The sequence below is a fragment of the Carettochelys insculpta genome, chromosome 6 (assembly GCF_033958435.1).
Source record: "Carettochelys insculpta isolate YL-2023 chromosome 6, ASM3395843v1, whole genome shotgun sequence".
Taxonomy (NCBI): domain Eukaryota; kingdom Metazoa; phylum Chordata; order Testudines; family Carettochelyidae; genus Carettochelys; species Carettochelys insculpta.
In genome coordinates, this window is record NC_134142.1 from 33,935,964 (window position 1) to 33,955,440 (window position 19,477).

A 19,477-nucleotide genomic window follows, 5' to 3' on the forward strand; every position below is an offset into this window, starting at 1 on the left:
TAAATGTGTTACCTTTGCAAACACAGACTCAGAGCATTTTGAAATATTAGGAAGTTCTTCAGACATGAAAGCATATACTGTTACTATTTAATTAAAATAGCTTTCAATTTTCACCAACATAGGTAAGTATTATATGCTTGAAATGAGTTATATCATACATTACATTTACTACAGCAAACTATATGGCATTTTCAATTATAAATAACACAATAATAAATGTCATCCATTAATCTATTCTCTTTATAGCTGATTCAGTTAAATTTGTCTTCACATTTTTTAAAAATAGAAGAGATACTGTGACTTGGGCCTAGATGCAATACCTTCCCATTATTCTTTATGTCTGGTGAAATTTGTTATTTGCTGACTTCTTTCATTAAATAATAAAAAAAAAGTCACATGCAGTTGGGAGGTGTGGAGATATTCAGAAAAATGGTCGGGAGTTACAAAGAATAATGTTAACAGTCATAGAATCATAGAAGAGTAGGACTGGAAGGGAACTCGAGAGGCCATTGAGTCCAGCCCCCTGCCCTCATGGCAGGACCAAGCACTTTCTAGACCATCCCTGAAACCCGTCTATCTAATCTCTTCTTAAATATCTCCAGTGATGGAGATTCTACCACCTCCCTTGGCAATTCGTTCCAGTGTTTGATCACCCTGACGGTTTGGAACTTTTTCCTAATGTCCAGCCTGAACCTCCCCTGCTGCAATTTAAGTCCATTGCCTCTTGTTCTATCCTCAGAGGCAAGGAAGAACAAGTTCCCTCCCTCTGCCTTATGAAACCCTTTTATATACCTGAAGACTGCTATCATGTCCCCCCTCAATCTTCTCTTTTGCAAACTAAACAAGCCCAGTTCTTTCAGCCTTTCTTCATAGGTCATGTTCTTTAGACCTTTGATCATTCTTATTGCTCTCCTCTGGACCCTCTCCAATTTCTCCACATCCCTCCTGAACTGAGGTGCCCAGAACTGGATACAATACTCCAGCTGAGGCCTAACCAGCGCAGAGCAGAGTAGAAGAATGACTTCTCGTGTCTTGTTCACAACACACCTGTTAATGCATTAGTTCTACGGTATTAAAAATAATCAGGCTTTGCACTTTTGAGCTTCCTTTGCATACTCAGAAGTTTCTATTAATGTAATTAATTGTAACAATACCCGGGAGAGGTAGGTAAATTATTCTGTTTTTACAGATGGGAAAACTGTGGCACCAATAGGTTAAGTGACATGGTGAAGGTCACATTGTGAATCAGTGGCAGAGCTGGGACTAGCTTCCCCAGAGTTCTGCCTTCCAATCACTCTTTATAATCTTAACCCACACTCTGTTCAACATTCTTGGATTGTCTTAGTTGTATTCCATACATTCACAATCTAATGTCTAACCAAGGAGTAAGAAGTCTTCTTTAGTAACCCACCAGTTCTCCTTATGGGTTAGCAAGAAGAGAGTCACTCATGAATAATGGAATTATTCTCCAGCCCCTACTGTATGTGGGACCTAAAGATTGAGCTCAGGTCCCAAATTCACAGCCCTGTGTGGCTAGAGTGCTAGGAAAGCCCACTGTGTGTTTTGAAGTTCCTTTCTAATGCCTTCCTTTAGTAATGGGAACAGTAATAGATTAACACCCTGATTCTGCAAGTTTTACAAACATGGAGTGAAACCTTTGCTTTATTGATGACAATGGGAGCAAGATTTCACTCATGCTTAATTTTAGGCACATACTGATTACATTGAATTCAGTGTCAGTAGGCTTACTCAGATGTATCAGTCACTATGTTCATAATTGTTTGCATGACTGTAGACCCCAAAAAGGTGTTGAAACTTGTCAAGGCAACATTGATTCAGTAGTACAGTAGGGTCATGACATTTGCGGTGGTTTGGTGTTTAGAACCCTCGCCAATGTTTAAGTTCTCAAATGTCGTTTTACCCCAGCTGGGGGAGTAGAACATGGTGGGCTCCTGGGCAGCAGAAGAGGGAGGAGGAGCCCGGTGGTGGGGCTGTGAGGAGCCAGTCGGTGGTCAGGCCGGGCCCCTCGCTGGAGGCAGAGTCAGGCACCCTGCTCTGTATAGGCTGGGCTGGCAGCCGCCACTGTGGGGCATGTTGGCACTGCTAGAGCTGCCCTGGCTGCTGGAGCAGGACCCCCAATTGGCCCCCTTCACGCACAAAGTCCACAGCAGGTACCACGGTCCTGGCTCCACCCATGCCCTGCACTGCTCTGCCCACAGCCCCCTGGTGTGTGGGGTCCCCATCCCAGTGTGTGTGTGTGTGTGTGTGTGCGCGCATGTGGGTGGGTGGGTGAGGGCATCGTCTGCTTCTGCCTCCCCCCTGCCATATCAGTGACCCCATGTGGGCCTGGGAGTGGGCAGGGCTCAGTAGTACAGCGTCCCTGCAGCAGTAACTGCAGTCTGCAGAGCTGGGGGAAGAGCTCTTCTGAAGTTCGCTCCACCCGCCCGCCCACTGAGCCAGGCACAGGAAAGTGAAACTGACTCCCACAGTCACACTTCTTCCCCCTGCTGCAGAGAGTGGGGGGCGGGGGTGTGTTAGAGAGAGGGGGACCCCCCCCTCGCGTCTTCAGCTTTCCTTTGCTCTTTGTTGTCCTGCTGCCTCGCTCAGTGCCCCAGCTAAAGCCACCTTCGTTCTTGTGGCCGTCACTGTGCCGCGTGAGCCACTCGCAAATAATTGAATTTGCAAATGTTAAACTCGCCAATGTTGCGACCTTTCGAAAACCATAGAACTACAGAGAAGCATGTGGATGGCTTAAATTAGTTACACACAATTGCATGGGCCAAAGCAACAATAAGGAAAAAAGGATAACATGCAAACAAAAACTAAACCTGAAAGTAATAGATTTTACCCACACCATTTCACTGTGCTTTATGTTAGCACGACTGACACACAAATTATACCTTGATAGGAAAAAGAAGTAGAATGAAATCAGAGAGTACAAATCTAAAGACTGACAGAAATCACTTTTATACGACTTGCTTAGTACCTACCATTTCCAGCACATCACTGATGTCCAAACCTTTCAGTGTAGAACCAGGAACCTGTCACAAGATTGATAATCTTCATCAACCACTCACTGTAGCTTCTAATGTCCTTGTGGTCTGGGATTTCTCAATATATTCTGCTGACAGTTACCTGGCAGTATTAATGCTGCAACAACAGCAGAATCAGTCCTGATTTGCACAGTGAAGAAGGAATATGGACCCACTGAATTCACAGATCGTATCTCCAAATTCCCACTGTAGATCAGGGATATGAAGTATTTAATCATGAAGACAAGGTACAGGTAAAGCTGGTGAGCCAAGCAAATCGATAAGTATGAGCCTGATAGATTACAAAAAGCCAATGACATTTCCTCGTAGAGAGACAACAAAATCAGTGCTATACAAGACTACACATATTATCATACCTTAAAACACGTGTGCGATCCAAATTATTTCCACATCTGTAAACTGACTCGTGGAGATTGCTGCATGATACTGTATTTCAGGGAACAGCACACTGAACAAGTGTAAATTGTACTAACTCAGGTGAGCCTGGCTTGTTCTCATTTCCAGTGGGAGGCTTGGTTTTGCAATTGGCAGGTGTTTTTCTTTCAGCCTTCATAACCCACTGCTAGATGAGACAACTTTAATGCTTGTGTCATTCAGTAATTGGGTAATGGGCACATCCTTACTGGGAACAAGCAACCTTTTTTTTATTTTAGAAAAAACTTGAAAGAATTAAACTTTTAATTATTTTCTCAAATCACCATAACTTTACTGTGTTCCAGGAAATTTGCCCTGAAAAGGTGAAGCTTTGCATGCTGGGAATTATAGCTTCAGTGTTCTTCACTTCTATGTTAAGAGTGGAGGTTGCATTTTTCAGTATACAGGATGTAGGTCTTTGAATGAGGAGACATGGATTCTACTCACAGCTTGACCAACAATTTGTTAAACAGTCTCTTAATTCAGTTTCTTCATCTTTAAAATGGAAATGATACTTGTATTGTTAATTCTTGAAAAGCATCTTGAGATCTTGTATTTGAAAAACACAGAACACAATAAATGCCAGGCGTTGTTATAAAGAGAAGGTGGGGGACTAATCTTTGCTCCACTTTATGCAAAAAGGCAAGTGGTTGGCAAATTGTCATGTCTACCTTTTCATTTTGTCAAAGTTTACTTAAGCCATCTCATTGATCTGTGTCTGGCAAGGGAGGATGCATAAACATTGCTTCAAGTGTTAGGAGTCTGACAACATATCACCTGCAAGGCCGTTTATAAAGAAAAACTTATCCACCTGTGAGGCCTCTTGCTGATCAGGTCATCAGTGAAACTTGGGCTTTTCTGAATCCTATAGAACTTCAGTATTCATAGGGACCTAGCTGAGGCTACGTCTACATTACCAGATAAATTTGAATGTAAGGCAGTTCGCTTGATTGTACCAAGTGATTGTCTTCACTGTAAATGCAATTAGCTTGATTTATGGAGCACTAATAATATCATAACATCATTGAAACAAGCTGGGTGTAGCGTGAAGTTAAAATTTAAAAGTTCAAATGAAGGCTGGTGTGGAAGCGCTATTTCTTTAAATCAAATTCATTAGCCTCCAGAGGCTGACTGGTGCTGCTGCACCTGGCTCCCTGCTGTGCCTGGCTCCTGGCTTCAGTGAGCCAGGCACAGCAGCACTGGTCAGTTTCCTGGCTCCCCCAGGCTGCAGGGACCCAGGAACCAGGCATTAGGGTGAGCGCTGCCAGCAGCCAGGGTGCATTAGGGCCTGGGGGAAGGGCACACAATGCGGGGCTGAGAGAACTGTGGGATGGGTTCCGACAATGCACTGCTGCACCAATCAGTGTTTGGTCATGCAGTGTGGCAGCACTAACTCAACTTTGTGGGGAAGTGAGGATATTCAAAATCAAATTTATACAACCCAGCGTTATAAAATCGAATTTAAAAAAATCAAATTGATCTTGTAGTATAGATATAGCCAGTGTAGCAAATTAGTTGTTAAGCAGACTTTTATCTCCATCACAACCATCCCGTGTAACTCACCCATGAGTTAGGATAATGAAAATGTTCTGAGGCATAAATGGAAGAAGGGAATAAGATGGCATTTTTCCCCCCTTAATTCCTCTTTTTTGACATAACATTGGTCTTGTTTATTCCAAGCTTTCTTAACTAGTCATTAATAATCACTCATGGTGAAGCTTAACTCCCTTTTCTGTCTCCAGTCCTAAATATTTCTCCACTGTGCAGTGCACACTTACACAGAGTAAAACTAGTCATTCTATACATTTGTTGTAAAATAAAAACTGCCAAAAATTCAGAAGTTGTTATTAATAAATAAAAGGGACCAAATCTTCATAGAGGAGACTGATATGCAAGTCTGCTCAGTGAACTTTATTTTTTGGGGGGTGGAGCAGGAGAGACTTAAAGCTGTGTTAAAGGAAAAGGAAATTTTTAAGAAAAGGAAAAGATTCCCTTTGTTTTTTCTGTAGTTATCAGACAGCGTTAGAAAAGGAATGCACAGTTCTGTACTCATCAGGGAGCTGTCCAGAGTGCCTGTAAGTCTGACATCTTATTTATGCTCCATTTGTATCTGGAGCTTAGAGTAAAATATTTTCCTTTTACTGTTGTTACCTGAAAAATATAATGTAGCAAATGTGAAGAGGTTGACTTAGGCCCTCTGCACACATAAAATTAGCAGCATGGAACTCAAAAGAAGCCTATTATCTGAATCCAGACATGTCATGTATTGATAACATTATGGGTTAATCTAGACTAGCCGGCTACTTCGAAGTAGCTGGCACAACATTGAAATAGTACGTGTTGAATCTACACATGCCGTGTGCTATTTCGATGTTGAAATCGACATTAGGCGTCGAGGCGTCGAAATCGCTATTCCCATCTGAAGATGGGAATAGCACCCTACTTCGACGTTCAGTGTTGAAGTAGGGCGTGTGTAGATGATCTGCATCCCGCTACGTCGAAATAGCAGGGTCCTCCATGGTGGCCATCAGCTGAGGAGCTGAGGGACGCTCTGTTCTGCCCCTGTGGAGCTCTATGGTCGCCACGTGCAGCAGCCCTTAGCCCAGGACTTCTGTCTGCTGCTGCAGCTGGGGGTCCATGCTGTGTGCAAGGGGTCTGCAACCGGTTGTTGGCTCTGTGGATCTCGTGCTGTGCAGGGCAAGTGTGTCTGGGAGGGGCCCTTTAAGGCAGCAGCTTGGGGCTTTGCTGGCCCCTTAGTTCGATGGGGAGCGCTTGTGTGTGTAGACGCTCCACGTTTCCTTCAGGGGCGGCTCCGTCGCTACTTTGACGTCGAACATCAATGGCACCAGCCCTGGAGGACGTGTAGATGATACACGTCGAAGTAGCCTATTTCAATGTTCAATGTTCTACGTCGATGTAGTGTGCTAGTATAGATGTAGCCTATGGTTTTTTTGGTTTGTTTGTAAAAATGCTGGTTTTCCCTCTAAGCCCCCCATCAACACAGCTTTTCATTTGCAGAACATAAGTGCACTTTATGAATATTAAGCCAGACATGATTTCCTATGTTAAACCATAGTCTTTGTTCTAGCAAGAGGGAGAAGCTCAGTGCACAGAGCCAACCAGTCATACTTTATTCTTCTGTAGCAATTTTTGTTCACAGTTCTCAAAGTGCTTTAGTAGCATTAGTGTGTCAGAAGCTTATTTCAATCTATGGAGAGTTAATGTTGCAACTCTACATCGATTTGCTTGTGCTACTGGTTAATAGGACAAGCTGCCAGAAGTAGTACTCAGTGGAAATAAGGGTTGCAGAATCTGACCACGAGGTAGAAAAAGATTACCCTCCTTTTGCGCATAGGGAAAGTTGGACATATAGAAATGCAGTGCCTAGCCAACAGTGACAAAGCAAGTGAATGGCTGATCTGGCACTGAAACCCAGGTATTCTGACTTACAGTCATCTGGTCTCATCATTAAGCTACAGAATTTAAAGCCAACACAAGACTGCTAACAGAAGCACTGGGCTGTGAATGTACATAACTTACTGGAAGATGTGATAAAGTTTTTGATGAACGTTCTTGGCTTCTTACAGGTCCAGAGATTCAGCTCTCTTGGACTATGTGTTGGTAGAGATAAAAAGACCAACAGCATGGCCATGGCTGCCCTGAGTCAGCTGACTCAGTCTCCTGGACTGTGAGGCTAAAAATTGCTGGGTAGATGTTCAGGTTGACTGTTTTTTTCAGCCCCAGAAACAGAGTCCGCTGACCCAAGCCAGCCACAAGTCTTTTTTTTTTTTTTTAATTCTTGTGTAGATACAATATACCCTCTAGGCTTCTCTGTATAGAGACTTAGTCTGCAGAAAGCCAGTTCACAAGCTGGCTGCCCATTAGTGGGGGAATACAGATCCTGCTACTGTGCAATAAAAATTCTGTCAGAGTTATGATGTATGGTTTGCAGGAGCACTGTGGGGTCACATGGTGGCTTATTAGACACTAAAGCTCTGTCTAGGCAACTTCCTTCACTTTCCCACTAAATGGTCTACCAAAATTCCCACTCAGACCTTGTCTACACTTATCTTTACTATTGGTTTACTTCAGCTACACAAATTACGTAGCCAAACTTGACATCCTACCACCGGGTCTTGCATGCAATACGTTCCACAGAGGTTGCTCTTCCATCAATACCAGCTACTCTTCTCATTTTGCTGGAGTACTTGCACCAAAGGGATCGCATTCGGCTAGTCCCAGGCAGAGTGGAGACATACCCTCAGTCTTGGCTTTTTCCTTCCGCTCCCTGATATATTCCTTTTTTTTCTTCCAGTAACTTCTCATCACCTGTCCCCATGAAGAGAGAGCGAGCGAGAGAGAGAGAGAGCACGCACGCTACCTGACTAGGTTACATGAATGTGTAATTACGATGAGGATTGTCTCAGCAACATCACACAGGATTGCAGACTAAGATTAAATAAATGGGCTCAATTGAGTTATTTCTTTTTCCCTCTCTTTTAAAAACACAGCCATGCACATCACATTACAGTACAGAGCAGCTGTAACCTTGACAGAAGCTGACAGAGCCATGTTTTACCTTTTAATACTCACAAAATCCCAACTCATCTGCTCATGGAAATGATGCTTAATGCAGCTATCTATGTGGTATCTGAGCCTTTTATTCCATATGTGAGGTTGAGCCAATTAAATTGTGTTTTCTAAAATAGTCCCTTCCCTCATATTTTCCCTGAGTCATTTGTGATACTGTTTTTTGTCTGCACCTCTGCATCAGAGAGCTGTACCATTTTTCCCCTAAACACTGACTTGCCACCTTATTTCATTGTTTGCAGTTTATCTGTGTGATTCCTGGAATAGTGTCAGTTCATATGAAAACAAAGGGGGCTTTCTCACTCATACGTAAATCATGTATGAGACAGTCTGATATTACAAAGTTATGATGTGAAAAGTTCGTTTTGTTGAGATCCAGAAGATGCCTAGTTATAAGAAAGTAATTCAACAGGCAGCTAATATTTCTGTCCTACATTTTAGAAGCCATCTAATAGCTTCTAATGAAAAGAGCAGTGAACAGTCACAAGAAATGGTCATGTCCAGTTGTGTAGATCCACATCAAACCTCCCGAGTGTGGCATCTGAGCTCCATATAAGAGGACAGATTATCAGCTAGCAAAAAGCTTGGGGTCAAGTTCCAATTGTTTCCTATCACAGCCAATGTGGCTGGTGAAATAGGAATTAGTCTTTCATGGAAAACCATATATGGGGCAGGTCAAAGTCTTCCCCAAAAAAGGCTGTTCCATTTCTTCCCCAAATGAATGAAAAGCCTGAAAGTCTCCAGGAATTATTGGTGACTGTCAGACAAACCCGATTATCTGGTAGCACATGATAATACTATGAATTTATGGAAATGAATCTCATCTGATGAATGTATTTCCCTGGCCAGAACCTGCACAGGCATCAGACATAGCTGTAGGGTGATGCTGCAGGGTTTGCACACAAACTGCAGCCTGAGAATAGAACTTAAAGTCAATGAGAATACCGGCATGTGGAAATACTGCACAACCTGAGCAAGGAAGACAAAACTGGGGTCTAAAGACAAAGAAAAGGTGGGATGGAAGAGGGGCAATAACTCATTTTTAAGTATTATTTATTCTGTATTTATCTGGTATTTATTATTGTTGTTTGGTCATATCTTACAGCACTTGGACCACATCTGTACTGTGCCTGTGCTCTCTGGAAATCTCATGGTAAAAACTTCAATCCAAATTAATTTCTATTGTTTGTCTATACGTAGAAAAATCTTTTACTTACCTTTCCACGAGTGTGGCTCTGCAGGATGGAGACTGGTTTCACTTTAACAGAAGTGAGCCATGCTGTCAAGGGAACCCAAACCTATATGAGTCCATGAATGAAGGTTCACAGCCATCTTCTAAAGCCCATCTGTATCACTGGGAACACCTGGTCCTCCCAGAGTCAAAAAGTAACACCCTGATCTCTTCCTGAACAGCCGTGGGTCTATCAAAAAGATCCTTAATGGCTTAATCCTAACAAAAAGAAATGAGAGATGATGTATTCAGAGTTTGTGCTACTGGAGAGAAGCTATTTAAATAAAGCTATCTGTTCTGGGGCCAGCCTCGTAGCATGGCAATTTAGCCCCAAGGTATAGTAAGAGCCTCCTGGACTAATTTAGATGTATTGACGGGGTGTCTAGGATGCCATGTTTAGAATTCCTTTCCTGAAGTACACTTATCGCCATGCTGGGCTTCATGGGCTGGCAAAGTAAACACAAAAAACAGGCTGGAAAAGGAATCTTAGGAGTGCAACAGAACAGTTGCCTGGGGGAAAGAGCCATTTTAATGACCACTTTAAACAATTTTTAAGTGTAAAGGCTGTGTCTGGCCAGTGTGTAGGTTCACAAGGAGAAAGTGCAAGAACTTTTCTCTTTCCTTTTACCCTCCAGAGCTTAGTCTGTTCACTCACCTAGTCCAAGACTATTCTCTCTTAGGGGAGGTTTACACCACAAAGATTACTAAGAGTCTAAGGGAGTGATAGGGCCATGCCTGGGGGACCATACAGGCCCAAAGAAGAATGATGCCCTCTTTGTGCTCCATGAAGCTCTGAAAGGGATAATGGCTGCAGACCATGTAGACTTAAGGAGCATCTAAACAAAAAATATGTACATAATCATGTCTGTTACATTGTGCCAATTCTGGACTCCAGTGAGTCTTAAGAACTGGAGAACTGGCTACAGTAGTTATTAAAATCACTTGAACTTGCTGACACTGGAATGGTGGGGGGGTGTCACCTGGTAATCAGAAATTAGCATAAAGTTTTGATTAGATCATAACAAATATGGCAGGATCTGTAAAATATAGAGGAAGTAAAGCTGTGTTTAATCCATGCACTTTCTCAATGATATTTATATCAAGAATATTTATGCTCCCTAGGTATGATTTAATAGATCTAGAGGGTGTGTGGTAAAAGTGCATGCCATTACATTGCAGCAAAATCTAATCTCAGGGAAGGCTTTTAAGTTCTTGGAGGTAAAAGTCTCCCAGAGACACAGGCTATATCTTTGCATAATACAATGATGTTTTCAACCCACAAATACTATGTGGTTGGTTGTTTTCTCTTCTATTGGTTTTTTTTTGGTTTAGTAATACTTGCTGCCACAGCTCCCTTCCATCTATCCAGGCAGGGCAGGTACTCACTCAGAAAGGAATTTGCTTACAGTGCATGCCAACTTTTCATTGTGTCATTTGGGGTTATGTTGCAGCACAACAGAGGCTAGTGAGATAACGTGATGTGATGTGGAATTACATGTTCTAAGATGACAGAAGATGTTGAACGTCTTATTTTCTTAACAAAAGGTCAAGTACCTGTGTTTGCCAGGATTCATATTCAGCCTTATAATGACTACCTAGAGGAAAATATCTCTGTTTTGGTTTGGCTTTTTTTAAAAATGAAGCTGTCAGCGCTATGTTTAGAGTGAAAATCCAGACAGGTTATAACCTATACATGAGTTAGGATAGCTGAAAATATCTAGGTTTTCCATTTAAAAGAGAAAGAGGAGGCACCGTTCAGATTGTTGCATAATGCAAAAAATGTGAATATTTTTTCAGGCAACAGTGCCATGATTGCTACTTGTAAATGCCTACATTTGAATAGCTGGCTCTAGTAATATGGACAGAGTTTGCCTCACTGTTTTAAGAACTTAATTAAAATAAGCATGAATGTGTGAGGTCATTATTCTCTGTTGTATGTTACTACCCAGAGGCTCAAATAAAGATGGAACCTGTGGGTGCTAACCATGGTACACTTACAGACCTGATTCCCACTGTAAGGAGTTTGCAGTGAGAGGCTCTTTTTGCAATAAGCTCCATCTACATAGATATTTGTGCCCAAGTAGAACTCACCAACGAATTGGCATTTAAAAACACATTTGTAAATAACAGTATCTTGTACAGTCTGGCAAGAAGTAGTTCTTGGGTATTTGTATGTTCTCAGAACATCTGAAGATCAGACTGTATGCATATGTGTAATACAGGTGGAGTTGAGGTCCCTGCAAGAAACTTCAGAGTCATGTGATAAATTGCTTTATTATATATTTCTCCCACTCTACCTGCCCCCTGTGTACAAAGGACTTCAGGTCCTGGATCTTGTTCAACTAGCTGCCCTTTAATTCTTTTTAACCTGGCAGAGAAATGCTTTATCTTCTTTCTTCCCCCCAAATCTACCCCCTCACCCACACAACCCCCATGATAGTTTGGATTTGATATTGCACCAACAATAGCTTCTCCACACATAAAAATGTTACATCTTTAAAGTTTTATTTGTTGTGACCCTGGGGAGCTTGATATGGGAGTCTGACATCATTTGTAACCTTTCAACCATTACCAGTGAGACCCTGGGCTCTTATGGCTAGTGCAGGGGTGGGGAACATTTACTGGCTCACTGAACCATAGAAGAAACAGTCAGGTGTGCAGTCACTGACTGAAAAATAACAACAAAAAAGAAGACACTCCCCTCATTTCTCTTGCACACCTGCCCAGAGCCCAGGGAGGTCAGGGGTAGCAGATTTTGTGGGCCTCCTAGACTCTGGGTGGGGCCAAAATGATGGGTTCACTGTGGGAGAGAGCTGCCAGGAAGTGGACTTGGGGAGTGGGGGTCTAGGAGAGAGGCTGGGTGCAGGAACAAGCCAGAGGTTGGTGGTCTGGGAGGTGGTAGGGTGCAGGAGGCAGATGGGGGTCCAAGAGTGGGCTGCAGGTGGGGGGGTCTGTATGGAGGGGATGTGGGAATGAGCTGCAATTTCCCCAGAAAGGGGAGAGAGTGAGGGAATGGTGGCAGTGTGCAGAGCCCAGAGCTGCTTCCTGCCCTCACCAGCCAGAGATCATGAGCCCAATCTGGCCCCAGTCTGCCTGGATCCAGCCCACAAGGCTCTGGACTCCACACCTCCCATCCCACCATGGCCTTAGCTTACTATGAGAGGAAATAGTTTCCAGGTAGGAAACACTCTCAAATGAGTTTCTGCCCCGTTTAGTGGGTTTGCCCTTCATGTAGTCTTTGCACCATCTGTATTCTCTTGCAGCAGTCTATTTGTGGAATAATCTGTTATTGATACACCTGTCAGAAAGCAAACAGAAGATGAAAATAATTGAATGAGTAGGCAAACAGTCTCATTTATAAGTAAATAACGCAATGGTTTCATGCAATGCCCTCTGTTAATATGGCTTGCACATAATTTTGTTTAACATTTGTGTGCACGGGTTTTCTATATAAATGCTGATATTTTGATAGACTACATAACCCAAAGGGGAAGAGGTAAGGCTGTATAGTAGATAGTTAAAGAGCTGCATAGCAGGAAGAAGATGAGCTATCTCAACAAAGTTGCACACTCCATACCCAGTGATACAACATAGTTCTAGTGTATTTGCCAGTATTTCTTGCTATGAAAATTGGGCAGTATCATTATGTTCACATACGTCAAGCCCATTGTCCTAGGGCCTGACTTCTCCTAAGGTGAGGGCTGTGGGAGCTGTGAGCAGAGCAACTACTAGCTCAACTGCGCTCTAAGTGCAACAAATTAAGTCACAGGCTAGTGATTGAAGACATTAGCATTTCTATTGCTTCATTAATGAAGATCAAGGTGTCTCAGTCTTATTCATGCCTCTCATGAAGCATGCGGTTATGTTGGTGGGAGGGGAGGGAAGCGAGACGGTGCAAATAGAAACAAAACTGAATGACCTTTCCCATTCTGCATCTGCCCCGTCCCCCCCCCTCGGTTACCTTCATTAGCGAGGAGAACTGTCAGTAAAATACTATTCAGTGTTCAAAGAAGTTTGTTATGCTGGCTGTAACAAACTCAAAATGTTATCTGCAGGGAATCATAAGTATTCAGGACTCCCAACGGTTTAATAAATGTCAAGTGGCTTACCAAACAGCACTGCTCTTCTGCTGCTCTGGCCCCCTGTTGAAAACCCAACCTTTTCTTTCATTTGATCATCCAGTCCAGCACTCCTGCCAAAGGAGAGTCACGTCCTATGCTTTGTGTTGCAGTGTGCTGTCCAATCTACAGTACTTCTAAAAGTACTATGTGGTGAAAATTCTACCGTGTATCTTCAGGAGACATTCAACAATCTTATTCTGATACCCAGGTGTGTTACCACAACTTACTGCTCTGCCTACTTCTTTTGACCTGGCTTCCAGCAAAGGGTCCTTGTTTATTAGATATACATGGCATTTGTGCTTTTTTATAAAGATGTTCACTGACAGCTTAAACAACTACTTCTTACTACCAGGGGACAGTGAGCCATGGGGCTCATGGTCAGGCATGTGAGTCTTGTGTGTAATGTTCTCCTGAGCTCTGCCCACATTATGTTGTGTGCATCATCCCTGAGGCTGGACAGTTGGTTCAATGCTACAAACGCCCTGGATGCTCTGCCATTTTGGGATTTTTATGGGTGTACATAGATCATGGGTAGGGAATGTTTTGGCTCATGGGCCACACACAACTCATTAGCCACTGGCAGGCCCTCAGATGGTTTATTTACCTGAGTGCTGCAAAGTATCCACACAGCTCCCAGTGCCTATGTTTCATCATTCCCAGCCAATGGGAGCTACAGGAATCTCCACGATGAGCTAATGTCCCTTTTTTGGCCTTAAAAACTAGGAACCTGTGAAAAAAGTTTGTTATGAGGAAGGTTCATGTCCATTCTCTTGCTCTACAATGATTGAACCTATCCCTAAAAAGTGAATTGCTCTTGTATTGCACTGTCACCTTTTAAATGTAGTGGCCTCTTCCTTTATTTTTTCCAAAACATTCCTAATCCCAGCCTTATGCCAAAATGTTCATGGCTTTTAAATAGCCTCTGCCCTTAGCAACCTGAAAGCTCTACACAACCCCCCACCCCTTCGAAAGAGCAAAGCTAATGAGACACTTTGGGATATGCTAACGGGGCACTGCAATGAATATGCAGCACCTCTAGCATAATGACAGCTGCAGCACTTCAAAAGTGCTGCTTTTGAGCATGCATGGCTCATCTACACAGGGTCCCTTTCGAAAGGACCCCGCATACTTCGAAATCCCCTTATTCCTATAACCAAATAGGATTCATTGCAGCGCCTTATTAGCATATCCTAAAGTGTCTCATTAGCATCCCCCTTTTGAAAGGGGGGCTAGTGTAGACATAGCTGAAGGCTATTTTAAAGACTCACTGGAGTCTTTGTGGAGGCCTATAATGACCTGAACAGATCTGCCTTGGTGGAAGGTGCCTAAATGGAGATTTCCTTGAGATCTTGTAGTACCCTGGGGATGCAGTCTGCATGCTCTACCAGCTTGTCATAGGTGGGCATAATATCTTGAGCATCATTGTGAACAGCACCATTTTCTTGCATGCCAGGTCCCCACAGGATGACACTGACCCACTCTCACCCCATCCAGCAGACAACTGAAAGAGACCAGGGATTGTAGGGGGGTCCATGCTGGTGTGGGAAAAAAACCCTCTGTTACGTGGGCCTGGGGGCAGGGGCAGCACGTACTTTCCCAGCCATGAAAGCAGTAAAATACTGCATTTTGTCAGGATCCACTGCATTGTGCTAGACATTCCTTTTCTTGGAGGCTGGAAAGGAATTGTCCTTCCCTTCCAGATTGGCCAAGGCAAAGGGTTTTTTCATTTCCCCAGAAGGGAGTTTGGGGAGGTGCTTAGCTGGGGCAAATGTGAATGAGAAGATGTGATGAGGCAGGGGCTGATGTGCAGTTCAGGAGCTCCATCAAGCAGGGATACAGTGATCAGATTAAATGGATTGGTTAAGGATTTAAAGATGGTATTCATTAAAGGAATGGAAAAAGGGATGGCAGTTGTGAGTCCAGTGACTGGAATAGCAGGAAGTCAGTCCCCACTACTTTATAACTGCTCCCCTTAACTCTCACAGGGGGGCCCGGTAAGGTCCCAGCAGTGAGTTGGCTGGGAATCAAGATGGAGAAGGGGGATGGCTGAAGAAAGACCCCTAGATATATATTGAAATAATTATAGAATTACCTGCACTGTGCACTTGTATGTACTGTGTGCTCCCAAACCTTTAAGAATATAGTTGTGACCTAATTAAGCCATACAAAGTGTCCTGTGTCCTTCTTTCGGCATTGCTGGACAATGCTGGCTGAACACAGGTAGGACTACAGGTTAGAGGAAAAACAGTTCTACGTTGCAGAAATGTGGCTTGTGTTATTAAGGTCATACCATCCTAATTTGATTTTCCTGCAGAGATGGATACAGTTTCTGACGCATTGTGCTATGTTACGTCATACTAAATTAACTGAAGGCTGTTTGCCCTGGGGCCTGCCAATTTGTCTGTTCATTGGTGCTCACACTGAATTTTAGATTTTTTTTTTAAAATTGAAATGTTCCCTTGTGACTAACAGCCTGGCTCATTCATCTGTTTTCAGTTTGCGCTGCATTCGCATTACCACATACCATCTAATTAATTGTGTGTTAGTCATGAGCAAATATTGGAATATTCTTGCTCTGGGGCATCAAAGGGTCACAAAGCAAATAGCTACTGACTTTTGGGCAAATAAACATGAATGCAGCATGTAAGATATATTTGGAGTGGCTTCATATGCTATACATTAGGGAGCTAAACAGGTTTAATCCTTGCTTAAAACTTGGTGTACACTTCTACTTAGAAATCTGTTTAATTACCATAAATTCCTTGTACACTGTGGCAGCCATGTAGTTTTAACCACACATATTTGATCTCCCCAAAATATTCAATATTAAATAAATAGACTGGACTCAGAGTTAGTATTTTAAGTTAATAATACCCTCTGTAAAGAATTATTCAAGAATACAAACTCAGGTGTATCAGCCATACATATGCTTGGTCATGTAAATGCCAAAGATGGACTACTAAGGTAATTACATATCAATATGCAATTGAAGTACAACAATCAGTCTCCATTCTGTTTCCAGTAGTTGCTAATTGTATAGTCCTTAAAATACAGAAATATTTTAAATACCCCAATAATAGTAAGGGTATGTCTACATTTGGGAATAAAATCCAATTTACTGACGTTGACTTTTAACACTAAATTTTATAAAGTCGAATTTGAGTGTCCAAAACTGCTCACAAAATTGACTTAGTGTCTCCACACCCACATTGCCTAAATTCAACTGTGGCAGCAGTGCATTGTGGGCATCTATCCCACTGTTCCTGCAGACCTGTTGCATTTTGGGATTATGTGCCAGTGTCTTGTGGGGAAAAAAAAGTCATCGCAAGTGGTTCTGGGTTTGTGATATCATCGCAGAATGCATTTCCCTCACTTCCCTATGAAAAGAAATGGACGAGGGAAATTTTGTGCCACTTTTACATTGACTGACACTGGCCATTATGAATGATAATATGGATCCTGAGACCCTTCAATATTTGGTGTAGTATTTTGCGAAGACTTCGCACACTGTGATGCAGTATATTCTGAATGTAATGCCTATACAGTATCAATGGATTAATGCAGAGGGCACTAACGGACATGAAGTCTTCCCCATGGCTAGATTTTCAGGGATGGCAGAACATTTCAACCAGTTCTGCAGCCACAGGCCACAGCCCCCTCTGCCAAAATATTTCTGGGGTCTTGCTGCCCATTGCAGATACTTGCTAATTTTTGCTAAATCTTTGTTATTTCAGTTATAAAATCTTTTTCCTAACCTTTCCTATCCTCTTTCTTTCTGCTTTGATCCCCCTTCACCCCCAAAATCCCAGGGAACAGTGGGTGGAAGGCCAGACTAGATTCCTGTTTCCATTATAAATTCAGTGTGTGAGATTTCACCACCATGTCCCACCCCCAGTGTTCACAACATCTGCGCAGTGAAGAGGGAAGACACAAATCTTTTTCCTAGCCTCTTCTATCCTCTTTCTTTTAACTTTTCACCTCTTCATGCAGGAGTGAATGAGTGGACGGTCAGTTGAGAATACAGACTGTCTCTGTGTTAATTTCAGGGATCAGATGCACTCAAGGGAGGGGCAACAGTCAGTGGATGGCCAGTTAAGAAGACACACACTTGCTGATTTTTATGAAACCCTGGATAATTCAGTTACAGAAGAAAGAGATTTCTGTTAACTTTGCCATCTTGGTGATGCCCCACTTTTCCTTCCAATGGGAAAAATGGACATTTTCTTAACAGAGGAGGGGAATGAGGAGAATGCAATGTGGGAAGATGTCAAAGACCAGCAAGCATACCCAGAATGCTATGGGGATGAGGGACCTGTGGGATATGTTGCCGCAATGCATTAGTGCAACAGTCAATGTCTGCCAATTGAGTGTGGCAGCAGTAAGTCAACTTTGTGAGGAGCATGTGGGAAGGTGAAGATAGTCAAATTAGAATTTATAAATTCCAGAATTACAAAAATCAATATTAATAAATTTGATTTTCTTATACCATAGATGCAGCCCCAGTGAATTTGATGTTACAAAAGTTGACCTTAGAGCCCCTTAAAAATCAACCTGTTGAGTACCGTGGTGAAGACTGATGGTTTATAAAATTGACCTTAAACCCTTAAATATGAGGTGCGACTTAATCTCCTAGTGCAGACCTGCTCAGAGAGGCTACGTCTACATGTGCAGCCAACATCGAAATAGCTTATTTCGATGTTGCGACATCGAAATAGTCTATTTCGATGAATAACGTCTACACGTCCTCCAGGGCCAGCAACGTCGATGTTCAACTTCGACGTTGCTCAGCCCAACATCGAAATAGGCGCAGCAAGGGAACATCTACACGTCAAAGTAGCACACATCGAAATAGGGATGCCAGGCACAGCTGCAGACAGGGTCACAGGGCGGACTCAACAGCAAGCTGCTCCCTTAAAGGGCCCCTCCCAGACACAGTTGCACTAAACACAAGATACACAGAGCTGACAACTGGTTGCAGACCCTGTGCCTGCAGCATAGATCCCCAGCTGCCGCAGAAGCAGCCAGAAGCCCTGGGCTAAGGGCTGCTGCACACGGTGACCATAGAGCCCCGCAGGGGCTGGAGAGAGAGCATCTCTCAACCCCCCAGCTGATGGCCACCATGGAGGACCCAGCAATTTCGACGTTGCGGGACGCGGATCGTCTACACTGTCCCTACTTCGACGTTGAACGTCGAAGTAGGGCGCTATTCCTATCCCCTCATGAGGTTAGCAACTTCGACGTCTCGCCGCCTAACGTCGAAGTTAACTTCGAAATAGCGCCCGACGCGTGTAGACGCGACGGGCGCTATTTCGAAGTTGGTGCTGCTACTTCGAAGTAGCGTGCACGTGTAGACGCAGCCAGAGTGTGTTACAAAGTGGTAAAAGAAAAGACTGGCAAGGAATCAGATCCTGTCTCCTTAATTCAGTGTTTTGGACTGAAAGGTTTAATAATTGTGGAGGTCCAAAACTTACACCTTTGTCCCAGTTTCTCTCTTTCCAGCAGAAAGTGGAATGTTGTTTGGCTCCTTAAGGCTTTTTGCACCTGAGTATTTTAATTTTGCCACAAATTGGGATTGCCTGACAAAAAAAATTCCACCTGAAAATGTACTATTATTGTTGCAAGTAATTCCTTCACTGCGCCCACTCCGCCCCCCCACCTCACAATTACCAAAAGAACAGATTTTTTTTTTGCATTCGGTTCAGTCTGTGCATTTCACAACACTTTGTATGTAGTTAGTTTTATTGTTTTGATGCTAATTACTAATATCATCTGCATCCAGCTGTACAAGAGACTTCACATGACTCTTCAAGGAGAACTGACCATTTAACCATTCACAGCAGCAGCAACTCTGAAACTGAAGCATCTGGTGTCTAATTAGGGAGCAGGAAGAGAAGACAACTGTTCCAGAATGTTTGCTGTTTTTCTTGAGTCAAGAGAACCTTATAAACAAGCAGAGGAGCAGAAAGTACTTAATGCTTTTCATTTTTTAACTGATCAAATAAAAAAAAATCAGGTTGGCACCTAATGCAAATTTCCTAGTGCTAGCTAATTGAAGAAATCCTGATATG